This window comes from Hyperolius riggenbachi, chromosome 4, assembly GCF_040937935.1.
Source record: "Hyperolius riggenbachi isolate aHypRig1 chromosome 4, aHypRig1.pri, whole genome shotgun sequence".
Taxonomy (NCBI): domain Eukaryota; kingdom Metazoa; phylum Chordata; class Amphibia; order Anura; family Hyperoliidae; genus Hyperolius; species Hyperolius riggenbachi.
This window is the reverse complement of record NC_090649.1, coordinates 496783387-496804144: the sequence shown is the minus strand read 5'-3', so window position 1 is coordinate 496804144 and position 20758 is coordinate 496783387. Positions and strand designations below refer to the sequence as shown.

At 42.0% G+C, this 20758-nt stretch overlaps 1 protein-coding gene across 2 annotated transcripts in view; it reads left to right on the top strand.

Moving 5' to 3' along the window:
* Positions 1–874: 874 nt before the first annotated feature.
* Positions 875–20758, top strand: part of LOC137504537 (neurexin-1-beta-like) — a 483008-nt gene continuing 463124 nt past the window's right edge. For both annotated transcript variants that reach the window (XM_068233085.1, XM_068233083.1), the window contains exon 1: positions 875–1051. The gene's annotated coding sequence lies outside the window, so the exon portion shown is untranslated. The remainder of the gene's footprint in view (positions 1052–20758) is intronic.

Genomic DNA, 20758 nt, shown 5'->3' with positions numbered 1-20758 from the left:
TATCAAATAAAAAAAAAATATACAAAAGTTTTGGAAGAACTTACTGACTGTGTTGCCTTTGGCATTCAGAGTTACACTGGAGAACTGAGGGGGTCAGATTGATAAAATATGAACACAACCTGGAGGAACCTCTAAATCAACAATGGAGAAGATCACACCGTACTTTCCAAGGTGGAGTGGTTTATGGTGTTTCCCTTCTTCAGGTGCGGTGAGGTCACCTGAAGAAGAGAAAGATTTCAAAAAGTTGTGTGTGATATAACACATTTCTCTCTGCAAATAAATTGCTACATGGGATCCCACCAATAGCTGAGCCTGTACTACTTCAGGTTAATTACGGTAGCACAAGGGACATTTGCGCAACATTATATCAAAAGTGAAGCAGCTGCTCAAACCAACCAATCAGAAACCTTGTTCTTGGCATCTGCTCTACTTTTGCTCCAGCTTCCTGGGCAGTGGCACTTGTATTGATAAATTGGCCCAAAGACTGAATGACAAAGTCCACTTGGTGGTTGGGCTTCAAGAAGGAACGTCAGTGTTTACCAAAGCAACTAATGGGATTCCTTGTATCTCAAAAGCCAACAACAAAAAACCATGATGGGAAATCTAGCCGTTAGAGGCTACATAAGTATTTGTATACGTTAGTAGTATAGTAGAGACATCAGTAAAAGCAAGACATTTTGAATCAGGAGGATGATACAAGTTATTGGCTAATTTTCTTTTAGGTTAGCCAATAAATGGTATCATCCTGATTAAGAACTTTTTGCTTGTATAATAAGGCTCTGTGTCATGTTATTGTAATTTACATGGATTAATGCTCTAGTAATATATGTGATTTGGCTGAACGCAATCTTCTCATTTTTGTCTTCTAGCTGGAACAACATATATTTTCAGTAAAGGAGGAGGACAGATAACATACACGTGGCCACCGAACGATCGGCCCAGCACGCGTGCAGACAGACTGGCGATAGGGTTTAGCACGGTACAGAAAGAAGCAGTGTTGGTTCGAGTGGACAGCTCTACAGGACTCGGGGACTATCTGGAGCTGCACATAGTAAGTGATAAAAGATTTATTCCTTTGCATGAAGCGTTGTTGCGCTGTGCCTGTCAAGTGCGCCACATCTGGACCTAACAATCTACAATTGATGTGCCAGTCAGCTAATGTCTGATTTGATTAAGGGGCCAGCCATGCCTCACCTCCTGAGATGTATATGAATTACAACAAAATGATTAGGTCCCTGCAGCCTTTTTAGATGCATGTCAGGAGCGTACATATAATAAGACACACGGAGAAGGTCAAATCGGATGCCAGACTTCGGGGGCCGGTAGACTCCAGCAAAGTCATTATGATATGAGATTGCACCTGTTAGGTTTACAAATGATTTCAAGGAAAAATGTCTCAATTATATATGCAGTAGATTTACTAAGTACAATTGAATTTAAGTGTACACAGCATTTTTGTGTTGTGTTTTAAAGAGGCACTTATAGCGAATTAGCTGATTTTTGTCAGAAATAATAATACAAGTATGTCGTAAAATTGGAAAAAAAATGAGCAGAGCCATCACTATGCTCACCCATTCAGTGGGCATCCTGGCCATCACTTGCCAATCAGCTCATTCACTTGTGTGGGACAACAACAAATATAACTCATATTAAAAAAAAAAATTCCTTCTTTCAAAGATGTGGTAGGGCCGGTGGTACGGAGTACATTCTAGAGGTCCCTTGTGGTGCTGCTGAAGTGATTCTACTTTGCTCTTTTGTGGCTGGATGGTGTAATGGTTAAGGGCTCTGCCTCTGACACAGGAGACCAGGGTTCGAACCTCGGCTCTGCCTGTTCAGTAAGCCAGCACCTATTCAGCAGGAGACCTTAGGCAAGTCTCCCTAACACTGCTACTGCCTATAGAGCGCGTCCTAGTGGCTGCAGCTCTGGTGCTTTGGGTCCGCTAGGAGAAAAGCGCTATATAAGTGTTTGTCTTTTGTGGACACTTCTGTTCTTCTGACCCCCATTCGAGTGTACTGTGTCTGAATGAATAACGGACAAGTGCAGTACACTCGTTTGGTGGACGAACACAGAGGTGTCCATAAAGGAGCCTGCTTGAGTGTCGAGGGCCTCAGAAGTTACTCTGTTAGTAAAAGCAGCAGTGTGAGGGACCTCTCGATGTAAGGAGGCGTACCACCATTCCTACCACATCTTTGAAGGGAGGAAAATTAATTTTAAAAATGGCTTTTACATGTGTTGCCTCCCACAAGTGAATGAGCTGATTGGCATCTCTGTCACTATCACAAGAGCTGGGGTGTCCGCTAAGTGGTTATTGTGATGGCTCTGCTGATTCCTTTTTATCATTTTTTTTTTCATTGACACTTCTATCGCATACCTGTTTAATTGTTTCTGTTAATCGAAATTGAGGTCATTCACTATAGTTCCCCTTTAAGTCAAGGTAAACTTAATGCAATGACTTTGGTGCCACTGAAAGTAAAGTTGTACCTAAGCGTTCTCTCTCATAAGTTTCGATGCAGAATCATTCATTTTCTAGTTGTAAAGTAGTTATAGTTATATTATGTGACAATACTTTCCGTTATGGCTTTGTGGTTTCACCATGGCAAGAGTCTCACCTAACTGAATTCTATCTTTAATAATCCTGATGCCTAGCCCTAACCTCACCTGCAACTTTAACCTTTTCCTGGTTCCTAGCCCTTATCTAACCTTTAACTGTAAGTGTAACCTCTTCCTGATGACTAGTCCAACCTCAACTGCAACTGTAAACTCTTCCTGATGTCTGCCTAGCCCTAACCTCACCTGCAACTGTAACCTCTTCCTGATGCCTAACACTAACTCCACCTTGTTGAAAGTATTAGAGGCAGAGGACCATCAGGGCAGCCAGGCAACTGGTATTGCTTAAAAGGAAATAAATATGGAAGCATTCATATTATTCTCACCTTGGGTTCCCTTTAACAAGATAATATATAATTAGAGTAGTTTAGTTCCAGGCTCTTTCTTGCAGCCATTGTCTTCTGGCCGGCGACGGTGTAGACTGAATTTTGGAGGAAACTGGGTTAGTGAACGTTTGGGTCCCAGAAGACACTTTGGCGATTTCATTGTTCCGAGTTTTCAGCTCAGTAATTGTTTATTTTCCAGACCAGTCTGCTTTGAAAGCTTAGCGAGCTGTTATTTCTCCCAGAAGGGATTACAAAGTTGGTCCCTTGGATCATCTTAACAACTTCCATTGAAAACAGCATGCTTTAAAGTTGGACTGCGAGATAAATGGGATGATCACAGAATTTGGTGTCTTTCTTTGTTCTTAGCCAAGTTTTAACGCACTTCCAACCTGCATATAGTTACCTGAACAGATAAAGTTCAGCTCTTTTTCTAATCGATATTAAATTGGGACCGTTATGCTCCGTGTTCTGTGGAGTAGGTGTAAAATTATCATGCAGAGCTATGAAAGGACTTGAGGCATTATTCTATTTTCAATGCAAAAATTAACATAATTCTCTCCATTGGAGATTTTATGCAAATATTTCTAAAGCACTTTATTATTTTGTTTGCTTTGTCTGTCTTAAAGAACCACTATTGTTGCAAAATAGAACATGTTAAACACAAAAGATGTACATTTATCACAGAGTAAAATGCACTAGAAATTACTTTTCTATATCACTGTCATTAAAGGCTCGTACACTCGTCAGATTTTTCAAACAACCGGTCTTTTGGACGTTTGACCGTCCGGCCGTTTGGACGTCAAATCCGACGTGTGTATGGTCGGTTGTTCATCTGATAAGACTGGATCTGAACGATCTGCCAAGCGGATCGTTCAAATCCAGTCTTATCAGCTGAACGACCAACCGTACACACGCCCGATTTGACGTCCAAATGACCAAACGTTCAAACATCCAAAAGACTGGTTGTTTGGAAAAATCCGACATGTGTATGTACCTTAAGGATAAACAAAATCATCACTTGCAAGATTTTTTTGTCAAATTTCTAGTTGGATTGCTGTAGGTATGTTACCAATTGGACTGGTCTTTGACTAGTCTAACGCCTCATGAGGGATTCTCAGCGTTTTCTTTATTTGCAAAAGCTTTTATACACCAGTTAGCAAACATAATGATCCCAAACGATCATTTGTTGATTCTGATTGGCTAAGGAAGTACATTTCCTGCATTCTCAGCCAGAAATTATTATTGGGCCGAGTCAGAGATGATCAATTAATTCTACAGAAATGTCCTTAACAATAGATAGCAGTCTAGCAGAGAGACATGATCGATCGATCGACAACACAGACAGGAAGCAGAAATGGGACATGGCTACTCTCATCCAATCAGATGTTTACAAATCAATCACCTGATCAGACGGAGCACGTGCTTCTCCATGAATTTCTGTAAAATAAACTGATCCTCTTTAGTACGGAGTGTGGATGTATTGGAGGATGCAAGAGTTGCAGAATTTCTGTTTTTTACATCCATGGGCTGAACCAATCCAGACCCTCCCAGCTACCACTTCCTCTCAATAGCTAAGTGCTATCACTGAATAGACCTGTTTAGTTAGGCAGGGGTCACTGCACGTATTTTTGCACACGTTGCTTTTGCAACACGCATGTTAGTATGCAAATGTACCTTAGGGTTTTTCCACAGCAGCTCAATCTAAACACTAGACAGCATGTGTTTGGTGGCTCAAAAATGCAAAACTGTCTGTCTGAGCAAAAGATTGCATGTGCTGTAAACCATCTTGAATTGTGCATTAAATAATATTGTGGATGGGATGGTGTGTATTGCCATGTTTGGCTAGTGGGGGATGCACCATGGCACCCCCTGCATTAAAGCCACAGTTCAGTCTCCCATTTTCTAATGCATATGACATTATATTTGCCTTAATTCCCAAAGCACAAGGTTGTGTTCATTGCACATCTGCACATTCCACAGCAGGATATAAAATAACAACAAAACACGCATTAAAATAATAATAATAATATCGTAAAGGAGAGCGCTAAGCCGAGAAGTCTTCTTCCTCTCTTGTACAAGGCCTCGGCCATGTTAATATCTGCGATATTTCTAAAGCGCGGGCATGAATAACAAGTGATGATAGCGGAGCAGTAACCTTGATGGCTGATCTCCCGTTTGACAAGTATAATAAATGAGTTTTCTATTAGGCAAGTCTGTGCAGGGAATGCTCGGCTGAGACTTTCCTGGGCAATATTGGATCTAGGATCGGCGTTTGTTCCCGGAACTCAGCATTAAATTACCAATGCATATAGTAATTCGGTTTTGTGAACAGAAATGGCCGTGGTTCAAGAAACCCAACCTCTGGTCCATCTAAATGTGTGTGTTAATCAATACGGCAAAGTAAATAGGAAGGAAGAAGCAGAAATGTACCTAACAGTTCTGTGGATGATGAGGTGCAATGCATAAACTGTGATGATTCAATGCCTCTGTCCACTCACATAAAAGGGATATGCAGTTATGTAGATCTTACGGCTATATTACTGAACTAGAAGACTTCAAGAGAAACCGTGACCAAGAATTGAACTTAATCCCAATCAGTAGCTGATACCCCCTTTCCCATGAGAAATCTATTAACTTTTCACAAATGGATCATCAGGGGGCGCTGTATGCCTGATATTGTGTTGAAACCCCTCCCAACAGAAACTGTGAGGACCATGGTCCTGACAGTTTCCTGTCTGTGATCCTCATTGCATTGTGGGAAATAGCTGTTTACAGCTGTTTCCAACTGCCAAAAAAGCAAGCAGCAGCTACATCACCTGCCAGCAGTAAAAATGTCACCATGTGATCAATGTCAGAATGCAAATCAGGGATTTAAAAGATTTTACAATGGGCAAACACTGACTAAATCATTTATACATAATTATTGTAAAAATGAAGCACTTTTTTATTACATTATTTTCACTGGAGTTCCTCTTTAAGCCCATTTAAAAACGAGGTCTAGGCCACCCTCACAACCCCCTCCCCTTCTGCTCGTGTCTGCCACCGCCAGCCGCATGTCAGCACACATGGCCCGCCCCCTGGCCCCGTCCTCCTCCTGTCCCAACGGCCGCCCGTGCTGCACACGTGCAGTAGCGCAAAAGCACGGACACAGGGACAGGAGCAGATGCAGAGACACAAGCAAATTATTATAGAAGATGGTTTCTTACTGTATGTGTCTAAGGCCCCTTGTGCACTGTTGAGGTGTGATTGTTACATCGCACTGCAGCACTTCCAATAAGTCGCACCATGTGGTACCGCTGCGATGCAACTAAATCAGTGAGGCATATTTTGTGTTGAAACCATGGCTCACTTCCGGGGTATACGCACATGTCATCTGGTAACACAGTGGCCCATATGCAATTCACTTTTCTCCTAGGTGATATTTTAAAACGTGTCAATAAAAGGCATTTTAAACCACCAGCAAGCAAAAAAATACTCCAAATAATTGTGATAATACTTTATACCTACTTGTTGATACTTTTTTCCATTGCAAAATGCTAAAAAGTTATTTTAAATCAAAGATGACATGTTTTCTCCTAGGAGAAAAGTCAGGGGGAAAAGTGAATTGCATATGGCCCAGTGCATGCAGTACATTACTGCACCATCACTTTGTCCCTGCAGTTTATTAAGATTTATCAACGCATTACCGACAGTTTTTTTCTTCTTAATCTGTTCTAACTAGAAGGAAGAACAGTTCTGCATGATAATAAGAACCTTCTTAAATCCTAGGTATTAGTGGCAATTTAGCATGGATTTCTAGAGCTGCACTACAGTTAAGAAAAGTGCAAATCCATCCCTAAACTGGTGCAGATTAAGAAGTGCTTGGCAGCAGTTCTACAGATGTAGAACTGCAGGCTAGACATGATTGCAGAGTGCAGGCTAGACATGATTTGTGTGGTGCTCCTCCCCCTGCTGAATTCCTCCTCAGAGCCTGCTGCTATCAATACAGTAAGTGTGTTGGTTACCTCAGCAACAGCAATTCCCCTCACACACTGCACTGTCTGAGAGACCTTCCTAACTCCTTCTATTATACAACAGTTTTAGAAGGAATCTGCACTATCTAACGATTTCTTTAAATGTCTGAGACAGTTCTGCACGGATTTCTAAAAACCTACCAATATTTTGTCTCAGACACTCTTGATAAATCTGGCCCACTGTGTGTATCCAACAGATTGTATTGCTAAGTTACTGTGTATTATTGGGGAAGAGGAGAGATTAGAGGGTGTCACTTATAAATCCTCAGGGCTGGTTCCCTTAAGAATATTTCTATGAAGGGGCTAATTAAGAGTACAATTTTTAGTGAATGATCATTATCAGATTATTCAGATCATATTTTATTAAAAAAAGATGAGGGGCTCTATTGCTTCACAGCTGATGGCTGGCGCCGGAACAATCGCTTTATTGATTGTGTCCTTTAAGAGATGGCCGATCTGCGTGCCAGATCTTTTTTGTCATAGATACAATTGCAACTGGTTTTGATATCAGAAATAGTTTGGAGCCTTTAATGATGTGGATCGAGAAAATATGAACTTTTATTTACGATCTAGATGATCTGATCGAAAATATGATTGATGCTAAAAAACACACTGCTGGTGGGCACCTTAAAGGGAATCAGGGGTGAGAGTGATATGGAGGCTGCCATATTTGTTTCCAGTTAAACAATACCAGTTGCCTGGCAACCCTGCTGATCTGTTTGGCTGCAGTAGTGTCTGAATTACACCAGAAATAAGCATGCAGCTAATCTTATCAGATCTGACAATAATGTCAGAAACCCCTGATCTGCTGCATGCTTGTTCAGGGATATAGCTAAAGGTATTAGAGACAGAGGATTTGCAGGGCAGCCAGGCAATTGTTATTGCTTAAAATAGGGCCGAATTTACCATAACGCAGTGTAGGCACGTGCCTAAAGGCGCCTGATGATGGTAAGGCAGCTCACTACTCTCCCCTAGTGCCTCCCTCCTGCCTTACCTAAGCAGAGTTGACCGTAAATGAAAGGTTACTCACCCGGCTCTCGTCATTCCACTGACCAGATCTCCCTTCAGTCGGGGGAACCTCTAAATACTTATTAAGGGGGTACCTCTGGTTACCTAATACTAAGGGGCACCTGTAGCTACCTATGATGGGCAGGGGAAGTAAGGGAGAAGTGCTAGATGGGACAGCCAGCACACTTGTGGTGGGTTCAGCGGGTGTTTGTAGGTTCATGGAAGGCGGAGTCTAGGGTGTCAGGACATCAGTGCCTATAGGCTCCTGTGAGGTAAACCCGGGCCTGACTTAAAGGATATAAATATGGCCGCCTCCATATCCATCTCACCTCAGGTTCACTTTAAGACTACAGTTTGCAGTTATACGTATGCTTATTAGGAGAGAAACATATTCTAAAGTCATACAATGTGGCTGGTTTACATCTGAATGGCACTTGGCAGAGTTCTTGTACTTAGAGTTCTGCTTCCGTGAGATTGCTTATACACACAGCATAATAATATTTTACAGGCCCTGCGCCTAGTTCTGCGTCACATGACCACGTAGCCAGATACTTTACACGGTTATACACACAGCATAATAATATTTTACAGGCCCTGCGCCTAGTTCTGCGTCACATGACCACGTAGCCAGATACTTTACACGCTTATACACACAGCATAATAATATTTTACAGGCCCTGCGCCTAGTTCTGCGTCACATGACCACGTAGCCAGATACCTTACACGCTTATACACACAGCATAATAATATTTTACAGGCCCTGCACCTAGTTCTGCGTCACATGACCACGTAGCCAGATACCTTACACGCTTATACACACAGCATAATAATATTTTACAGGCCCTGCGCCTAGTTCTGCGTCACATGACCACGTAGGCAGATACTTTGCACGCTTATACACACAGCATAATAATATTTTACAGGCCCTGCGCCTAGTTCTGCGTCACATTACCACGTAGCCAGATACCTTACACGCTTATACACATAGCATAATAATATTTTACAGGCCCTGTGCCTAGTTCTGCGTCACATGACCACGTAGGCAGATACCTTACACGCTTATACACACAGCATAATAATATTTTACAGGCCCTGCGCCTAGTTCTGTGTCACATAACCACATAACCAGATACTTTACACGCTTATACACACAGCATAATAATATTTTACAGGCCCTGCGCCTAGTTCTGCGTCACATGACCACGTAGCCAGATACCTTACACGCTTATACACACAGCATAATAATATTTTACAGGCCCTGTGCCTAGTTCTGCGTCACATGACCACGTAGGCAGATACTTTACACGCTTATACACACAGCATAATAATATTTTACAGGCCCTGCGCCTAGTTCTGCGTCACATGACCACGTAGCCAGATACCTTACACGTTTATACACACAGCATAATAATATTTTACAGGCCCTGCGCCTAGTTCTGCGTCACATGACCACGTAGCCAGATACCTTACACGCTTATACACACAGCATAATAATATTTTACAGGCCCTGCGCCTAGTTCTGCGTCACATGACCACGTAGCCAGATACCTTACACGCTTATACACACAGCATAATAATATTTTACAGGCCCTGCACCTAGTTCTGCGTCACATGACCACGTAGCCAGATACCTTACACGCTTATACACACAGCATAATAATATTTTACAGGCCCTGCGCCTAGTTCTGTGTCACATGATCACATAGCCAGATACCTTACACGCTTATACACACAGCATAATAATATATTACAGGCCCTGCGCCTAGTTCTGCGTCACATGACCACGTAGCCAGATACCTTACACGCTTATACACACAGCATAATAATATTTTACAGGCCCTGCGCCTAGTTCTGCATCACATGACCACGTAGCCAGATACTTTACACGCTTATACACACAGCATAATAATATTTTACAGGCCCTGCGCCTAGTTCTGTGTCACATGACCACGTAGCCAGATACCTTACACGCTTATACACGCAGCATAATAATATTTTACAGGCCCTGTGCCTAGTTCTGCGTCACATGACCACGTAGCCAGATACTTTACACGCTTATACACACAGCATAATAATATTTTACAGGCCCTGCACCTAGTTCTGCGTCACATGACCACGTAGCCAGATACACGCTTATACACACAGCATAATAATATTTTACAGGCCCTGCGCCTAGTTTTGCGTCACATGATCACGTAGCCAGATACTTTACACGCTTATACACACAGCATAATAATATTTTACAGGCCCTGCGCCTAGTTCTGTGTCACATGATCACATAGCCAGATACCTTACATGCTTATACACACAGCATAATAATATTTTACAGGCCCTGCGCCTAGTTCTGCGTCACATGACCACGTAGCCAGATACCTTACACGCTTATACACACAGCATAATAATATTTTACAGGCCCTGCACCTAGTTCTGCATCACATGACCACGTAGCCAGATACTTTACACGCTTATACACACAGCATAATAATATTTTACAGGCCCTGCGCCTAGTTCTGTGTCACATGACCACGTAGCCAGAATCCTTACACGCTTATACACACAGCATAACAATATTTTACAGGCCCTGTGCCTAGTTCTGCGTCACATGACCACGTAGCCAGATACACGCTTATACACACAGCATAATAATATTTTACAGGCCCTGCGCCTATTTCTGCGTCACATGACCACGTAGCCAGATACTTTACACGCTTATACACACAGCATAATAATATTTTACAGGCCTGCACCTAGTTCTGCATCACATGGCCACGTAGCCAGATACACGCTTATACACACAGCATAATAATATTTTACAGGCCCTGTGCCTAGTTCTGCGTCACATGATCACGTAGCCAGATACTTTACACGCTTATACACACAGCATAATAATATTTTACAGGCCCTGCGCCTAGTTCTGCGTCACATGACCACGTAGCCAGATACCTTACACGCTTATACACACAGCATAATAATATTTTACAGGCCCTGCGCCTAGTTCTGCATCACATGACCACGTAGCCAGATACTTTACACGCTTATACACACAGCATAATAATATTTTACAGGCCCTGCGCCTAGTTCTGCGTCACATGACCACGTAGCCAGATACCTTACACGCTTATACACACAGCATAATAATATTTTACAGGCCCTGTGCCTAGTTCTGCGTCACATGACCACGTAGCCAGATACCTTACACGCTTATACACACAGCATAATAATATTTTACAGGCCCTGCGCCTAGTTCTGCGTCACATGACCACGTAGCCAGATACCTTACACGCTTATACACACAGCATAATAATATTTTACAGGCCCTGCGCCTAGTTCTGTGTCACATGACCACGTAACCAGATACCTTACACGCTTATACACACAGCATAATAATATTTTACAGGCCCTGCACCTAGTTCTGCGTCACATGACCACGTAGCTAGATACCTTACACGCTTATACACACAGCATGATAATATTTTACAGGCCCTGCGCCTAGTTCTGCGTCACATGACCACGTAGGCAGATACTTTACACGCTTATACACACAGCATAATAATATTTTACAGGCCCTGTGCCTAGTTCTGCGTCACATGACCACGTAGCCAGATACCTTACACGCTTATACACACAGCATAATAATATTTTACAGGCCCTGCGCCTAGTTCTGCGTCACATGACCACGTAGCCAGATACCTTACACGCTTATACACACAGCATAATAATATTTTACAGGCCCTGCGCCTAGTTTTGCGTCACATGATCACGTAGCCAGATACTTTACACGCTTATACACACAGCATAATAATATTTTACAGGCCCTGCGCCTAGTTCTGTGTCACATGATCACATAGCCAGATACCTTACATGCTTATACACACAGCATAATAATATTTTACAGGCCCTGCGCCTAGTTCTGCGTCACATGACCACGTAGCCAGATACCTTACACGCTTATACACACAGCATAATAATATTTTACAGGCCCTGCACCTAGTTCTGCATCACATGACCACGTAGCCAGATACTTTACACGCTTATACACACAGCATAATAATATTTTACAGGCCCTGCGCCTAGTTCTGTGTCACATGACCACGTAGCCAGAATCCTTACACGCTTATACACACAGCATAACAATATTTTACAGGCCCTGTGCCTAGTTCTGCGTCACATGACCACGTAGCCAGATACACGCTTATACACACAGCATAATAATATTTTACAGGCCCTGCGCCTATTTCTGCGTCACATGACCACGTAGCCAGATACTTTACACGCTTATACACACAGCATAATTATATTTTACAGGCCTGCACCTAGTTCTGCATCACATGGCCACGTAGCCAGATACACGCTTATACACACAGCATAATAATATTTTACAGGCCCTGTGCCTAGTTCTGCGTCACATGATCACGTAGCCAGATACTTTACACGCTTATACACACAGCATAATAATATTTTACAGGCCCTGCGCCTAGTTCTGCGTCACATGACCACGTAGCCAGATACCTTACACGCTTATACACACAGCATAATAATATTTTACAGGCCCTGCGCCTAGTTCTGCATCACATGACCACGTAGCCAGATACTTTACACGCTTATACACACAGCATAATAATATTTTACAGGCCCTGCGCCTAGTTCTGCGTCACATGACCACGTAGCCAGATACCTTACACGCTTATACACACAGCATAATAATATTTTACAGGCCCTGTGCCTAGTTCTGCGTCACATGACCACGTAGCCAGATACCTTACACGCTTATACACACAGCATAATAATATTTTACAGGCCCTGCGCCTAGTTCTGCGTCACATGACCACGTAGCCAGATACCTTACACGCTTATACACACAGCATAATAATATTTTACAGGCCCTGCGCCTAGTTCTGTGTCACATGACCACGTAACCAGATACCTTACACGCTTATACACACAGCATAATAATATTTTACAGGCCCTGCACCTAGTTCTGCGTCACATGACCACGTAGCTAGATACCTTACACGCTTATACACACAGCATGATAATATTTTACAGGCCCTGCGCCTAGTTCTGCGTCACATGACCACGTAGGCAGATACTTTACACGCTTATACACACAGCATAATAATATTTTACAGGCCCTGTGCCTAGTTCTGCGTCACATGACCACGTAGCCAGATACCTTACACGCTTATACACACAGCATAATAATATTTTACAGGCCCTGCGCCTAGTTCTGCGTCACATGACCACGTAGCCAGATACCTTACACGCTTATACACACAGCATAACAATATTTTACAGGCCCTGTGCCTAGTTCTGCGTCACATGACCACGTAGCCAGATACCTTACACGCTTATACACACAGCATAATAATATTTTACAGGCCCTGTGCCTAGTTCTGCGTCACATGACCACGTAGCCAGATACCTTACACGCTTATACACACAGCATAATAATATTTTACAGGCCCTGTGCCTAGTTCTGCGTCACATGACCACGTAGCCAGATACACGCTTATACACACAGCATAATAATATTTTACAGGCCCTGCGCCTAGTTCTGCGTCACATGACCACATAGCCAGATACTTTACACGCTTATACACACAGCATAATAATATTTTACAGGCCCTGTGCCTAGTTCTGCGTCACATGACCACGTAGCCAGATACACGCTTATACACACAGCATAATAATATTTTACAGGCCCTGCGCCTAGTTCTGCGTCACATGACCACATAGCCAGATACTTTACACGCTTATACACACAGCATAATAATATTTTACAGGCCCTGCACCTAGTTCTGCATCACATGACCACGTAGCCAGATACCTTACACGCTTATACACACAGCATAATAATATTTTACAGGCCCTGCGCCTAGTTCTGCGTCACATGACCACGTAGCCAGATACCTTACACTTTTCTGTGCTCCTTTCTCTGGCTGCTGCTTAAATCGTAATTATATCTGCCTTCTCCGATTTCATGAACAAAGCCTGTGAAAGCAATTATCAATATGAAATCCACTTATCGTTATAGTAGGTTTTCCAGCCATCTGATATCGGAAGCTGCTGAGATTAATCTGGGTTAATGACCATTTTATTAAATGGCTGAAAGCTGGTTGATATTCTATCTTCGGTTATTAATCATGGGTGATATTTTGTGAGCGAGAGTGACAAATGAGCAGAACTTGCATGCAGTGGATGCTTGTTAAATACGTCTGGCTTTAGTGGTCTCTGCTTCTGCAGATTGGCATGGCTGCTTTGTCAAATGCAGCAACAGCAATGATCAGGTTGTCTCCAAGACCTTCTTCCCATGGTCGGCTTTCCAGTGCTAGTAAAAAATGCTTTTCCTGGTCATGTCAATGTGTCAGAGTGGTTCTATGATGTCACATTTCAGGATGGTCTCTTAGGCTTAGACTTCGCCTAGAACTCACTAAACATGGAGTGATTTGCATTAAGTCTGTCAAATTCAATAGCTCAGTGCTTAATAACTTGGACAACAGAGTCTGGCTGTCAGATAGCGTGGCTGTGGAGTAAGCAGCTGGGCAGATTGGGTTCGGTGCTTGGCCCTTGACTTGAGTCCTTGTGGAGTCCCCAACTTTTGAAAGAGCAATTTTTCTGAAAGATAGTAGAAGTTAATGGTGCCCTATCCTCTTTGAGCCCGCATGTTAGCTTCTTTAGTGCTGGTGAACCTTTAGGTCTATTTCCAAGGGAAGATATATATATATATATATATATATATATATATATATATATATATATATATATATATATATATATATATATATATATATATATATATATATATATATATATATTAGTATTGTTTATTGCACTGTGTGTTGTTGTATTTTAACCACTTCAGCCTACAGCGTGGAAAATCTCATGCATCCGAGCAACGTTCCCCTCCCATTCATTCGCCAATAACTTTATCGCTACTAATCACAATTAATTGATCTATATCTTTTTTTTTCCACCACTAATTAGGCTTTCTTTAGGTAGTACATTTTACTAAGGATAATTTTTTTCTAAATCCATTTTAACAAGAAGAAAGAAAGAAATAGAAAAAAATCATTATTTATCAGTTTTTGGCCATTGCAGTTTAAAATTAATACATACTACCATAATTAAAACCCATGTATTTTATTTGCGTATTTGTCCCGCTTATTACGCCTTTTAAATTATGTCCCTATCACAATTTATGGTGCCGACATTTTATTTAGAAATAAACGTGCATTTTTTTCAATTTGCGTTCATCACTATTTACAAGCTTATATTTTAAAAAAAATGAATAAGATGCTCTTTTTTTTTTTTTTTTTTTTAATTGTCATCTTTTTATTTATTTTTTAATTAAAAAATGTATGCGGGTAATTTTAGTTTGAGAGGTAAACAGCTATTTTTAGGTGTAATATAATGTAATTCTTTATTTAAAAAATGTATGTGGGTGCAGTTTACTATTTGGCCACAAGATGGCCACAGTTAAAAAAGTTCCTGGAGCATTTGATCACGCTGCCAGGTACTATTAGGAGGCTGTAAAAAAAAATTCCGGGCAGAAATATCGCGCTCTCTGCTTAGAAAGTATTTCTCTGGGGGGCTTAAATCGGTGAATGGGAATTATATTTTCATTCACTGATCGGGGGGCTAGCGGCAGTCTATCTGGATGGATATATTCATCCAGATAGAGTTAAGCGGTTAAGTTACGTAGATTACTTTGGAATGTGTGTATGTATGTGTGTATATATATATATATATATATATATATATATATATATATATATATATATACATATATACACAGTATATATATATATATATATATATATATATATATATATATATATATATATATATATATATATATATACATATATATACAGTATATATCTTATTGCATTATGTGCTGTAGTATTTTAAGTTGCTTATTTCGCTTTGGAATTCTTTAATCTCCCCTTCATAGATAGGTGAAATTTTTGTATTCTTATCCATTATCCATTTCCTATTGTAGTCCCTTCAGCGGGAATTGGAGAATTGATGTAGTCACCTAGTTTGGGGCATGACTTCTTTCTTTGAATATTGTCTACCTAAGTTTACCCAAGGAAAGATATTTAATAAAACCTCCATCATGCACTTAAATATTGACCTTAGCCTTGTACTACGAAAATGTTGGGACTAACAAATAAATCCTTAATGTTTGAAGAACAAAGAAAGAAGCTTAAATGTCAGAGCATCAAACAGAGTTTATCGGCAAGGCCAAAAATGTGCATTGTTTATTGGGTTGTTTGATGTGAGTGACCACAGAGATAAAAATAAGAGGTGAACTCTAAACCGCTAAAATGCATTGAACTGGACAATCCAAGCTGTTGTCCCTTCATTTTATTAAATAAACAAAATATAAAGACCAAGGATGATGGCATTAGGGCTGGCCTTGAGATATCGGTGCACCGTGTAGCCTTCAAATGGAAAAAGAAGCCTAACCTTGATATACATGAAATGGGAATTGAGTAAAAGGAAGCAGAATTACAGTCTGGCACAACATCAAATACAAACTTGTCTTTCTGCTGTTTGTTGCCCATATAGTTACCTTATTTACTTTTGTCCTAAAGTAATGTCATCTGTGTAAAAAACATAAATCCCCCCAGCATAGAATACAGCAGGACTGGGAACTACCATTGAAATGGCTGTATTATATCAAATTATTTCACAGAACTCTTAGGCCTGGTTCACACGGCCAGCTTCCTGGGCTCAATTCGCTGTAGCCAAACTTTTTTTTGCTACCTCGCAGAAAAGCGTTCATCAGTGTTTGCAGTCTTTTGACATTGCATTGCATTTTAGCACTATGGAGATAGCACATAACCGTGAAAGCTGCCAACTTCAGAAGCTGCATGTAGGCTTTGACCATGTGGCTTGGTAAAACAATTGAAAATGATGGTTGACAATGTGAGATGAACACTCCCATTCATCTCAATGATAATATGGCGTGGTGGATCCCTTACGGTGACCGACATGGGTAGCCATCCATCTGAGCTGGCCCTTATAGTAAGAAAAACTTTCATTTCTCTGCTTACAGTCACACTGAATCCTGCATTTGTGCCTGGGGCCTTTAAGATTTCATCACTTCCAGGTTCATGAAGGAATCCTGGTAAGATCCTCCTCCCATCCCACCACTAAAGGTTGCTGCCTCATGGCAGGGATAGCTCTGCTGCTACTTGTAGTTCTCCATCCACTTCTGAGATAGAACTGCTAGCACAGCCTTCAATGAGCAAAGTACATAACTTCCTAAATCCTCTTTCCGAACAATTTCCCATTATCGCTGAAACCCAGGTTATAAAATATGGAAGTGAGTTAAAAATAAATATCAAGCTTGCTCACATGCCGCAAAACAGTTATAGATTATTCTCTGGGATTTATTGCATTTTCAATTCCTTTAATCCCTATTTTCCTTATCCGCTGCCTTTATCGGCTTGAAATGCAAGCTCAGCTCTTTAGCAAAAAAATACGGATTGAGGCAAAGTTCAAAACGGACAAAACTGTTATCTGTGAGAAGGCGCTAGAGCGGGCAGAATTTGTGAACCCGCATGTACAAGCACATGGAGCCTTTGATAACCCATAAAAGAATGAATAACAGCTTCTCGTTATAAACAGATAATAAAGGTCGCTGGGGCCTGACACTGCAAGCAGGTCCGGGAGATTGCAGTGTACACAGACGTTTGCTGCGCTCCAAGTCCACTCACCAGAATTGTAGTTATTTTTTTTCTCATTTTCCCCATATATTGTGTGAGCTTTTGCTTAGTTTGTTGTAACATCCCAACAATCTAATCTAGCATGGCTTTACCTCATCCACTTTTATTCATCTTTTCTGTGACAAGGTTGTCTGTTTGTGCAATATAGTTTTCAGACACTGCGGATCAATACAATGTTTCAGCTGTTGAAGGAAGAAACATGCATCGTATATCCAAACCACGCTTAACAGGAGGCTGCCACTAAAACCAAAAACAGACAAACTAGTATGGCGCCTTTTTTTTAGAAAGAAGCTGGTCTGCCTGTAGATCTGTCTATCTATAAAGTGGGGTTGGCTCTGATTGTTGCTTGATATGTAGCATGGACATGTGAAACTGAAAGTCTTTCCTCACACTTTAGTCCCTCTTTTTCTGCCTGTGTGGTTCTATAAGATCTCAGGTTTGGTGGTTTAAAGCATTCTTTACATCCAACTTAAAGTGAACCTCCGGACTAAAGATCAACTCAGCAGAACTGAAAAGGCTTGGTGTTTCTTTAACAGTTTCACAGCATCAAAACTTTGTTTTTCTTGCCAAAGCATCATTTTTAGCTGCATGTTTAGCTAAGCTCCACCCATCAAAGAAAACTGCCCGGGCTTTTTTTCTCTGATGCTGTGCAAAGCATGATGGGATTTTCTATGTTGTTATTCACGTTGCCTAGCAACTGGGAGGGGTGATCAGCACACAGGACAGTTGGAACTGTGTCTCATGCTCCCTGTCACCTCCTTTCAACCAAAAATATGGCTTCCCTCATGAAATCAAACATTTGCCTGTTCTTTTAAAACAGGGTGGGTAAGAGATTATATTACCTATCTATTTTAATTAACATAACTAATGTAACTTAATGACAGTATGTTTGTTTAGGCTGAAGTTCCTCTTTAAACCCTCTTTTTATTTATAGAATTACGCCTTTTATACCAACACTCCCATCTACTGACATCTGAGGCTGAGCTTTATCCAAAACTTTCAAATGCCTTACACATTATCTCCAGACTAGAATTTTAACTTTATTTGGCTGCAGGGCTGAATTTTTCCTTCCGCTGGAGAAGTGTGCAATTCTCCCCCCCCCCCCCCACTGGTGGGCTTGGCTGGGTATGCAGGGTGGGCGACAGGGAGCTTTTATAGTTACCAGTCCGGACGGTAGGATCATATTCTTCTTCCTCCACCACGGTGCAGATGTACTCCTGACATGTCTTCTTGGTTCTGTTGTGATCGGGATTCAGGAGACTGTGTCAGTGTTACAGCACAACCCAGTGGGGAAAGAAAGGTGATGGAAGAGTCTCCTCCATCTCTTTCATCACCCCTCTTCCACCACTGGGTGACACTGTAATGCTGACACGGTCTCCTGGATCCCGATTACATGTCATATCACTTGATTGGATGTGATTGGGACCCAGAAGACCTGTCAGATGTTCAGATCCACCAGTGGAGGAAAAGAATAAGGCCTCGTTCACATCAGGGCCGTTTCTGTGCGCTTTCCACAGCGCACTGCCCTGTGCGTTCAGCAAGGTATTGATTTTTCCATGTAACTAAATGTAGCTGGTTCACATCTATGCGCTGCGCTGAGCAGCGTTACAGAAACGTAGTGTTGCAGGCATTTCTGTGCGTTGAGCTGTAAAGCGCACAGCAATGCAAGTGAATGGGTCCGCTTTTTTAGCGCATAGAAGCGCGTACAAGCGCATAGAAGCGCATGCGTTTTTTACCTCTAATTGGTGAAAAAAATACATTTACATACAAAAACAAAGTTTTATTGACAACTGCTGCTGCTACAGTAAGCAAAACGTGCTTTAAAGAAGCGCAGCACAACGCACAGAAACGCGGACTAAAGCGCGCACAAGCGCATGCGTTTTTTATCATGCGCTTTAACACGTTTTTCAGCGCAGCAGATGTGAACGAGGCTTAAGGCATCCAGAACAGGTAACTGTAACTGCTTCCTGCCACTCACTCATTTAGCTGCACTAGGCAGAGATTTGCAGACAGAGGTTTAGAATGCATAGCAGCTTTCAAACAGAAAAACATTATTTGAAGCTGCTAATGGGTTAAGGGAGCTTGTTTCACCTCACAGGTGTCTGAGCAAAAAGGGTAACAGGTACTCTGATGCAGGGCCAGGCTGAGGAAGAGGCGAGAGAGGCTCCAGCCTCAGGGCGCAGTGTAGGAGGGGGAGCAAGGCAGGTCAGAGGCGAGAGAGGCTCCAGCCTCAGGGCACAGTGTAGGTGGGGGCACACAACTCACTCAGCTATCACTCCCATCACCCTCCTCCCTCCCAATAATATCACACACCATAATACTGTACAGGGCCAGACAGAGAGGCTCCAGCCTCAGGGCGCAGTGTAGGAGGGGGCGCAGGGCCGGACTGAGGCAGAGGCGAGAGAGACTCCAGCCTCAGGGCACAGTGTAAGAGGGGGCGCATAACTCACTCAGCTATCATTCCCCTATTATGTTTGAAGCAAAGAGAAATAATAAAAGGGGATACATGGCAGTGACTGCAAGCCAGATAACTAGAGATTAAGGTGTTGGGGGCCCTGGGGCACCTCTTAGTCTGATAGCAATCAGTGTGTGATGGCTGGGGTGGGAGGGATGGAGTGGTGCACTTTGGTGTCTCAGCCTTGGGTGCTGCTGGAGGACCTTGTCCCGGCAATGCTCTGATACCAGGATTCAGCATTGTGTGTCAGTTTATCTAGATTATGCCTTGCTACTTTGTAAATTTCCATTATGCCCTGACTGTCCTGAACACAAGTGCTGACCTATGTCTGCTCTTTGCCCTGTCCTGTGCTTTTCTGGCCATGTTGCCCTATTCAGCTGTAACCTTCAGGACCCCAAAGTCGAGAAATGATGCTGACCTACCGTATGCAAGGAAAAACTACACTACCGTTACAGCATGATTGTCATCACCTGCCATCAAGGCTAAGCCACGACATAGCGTACTGCCGGGAAGAGTACTGCATGTGTTAGCCTAGGAAATGCCTCACATTGTCTGTTTAATTGCCTGTAATGCCGAACAGATGTAATGACCTAGGTATAAGCCTCGCTATT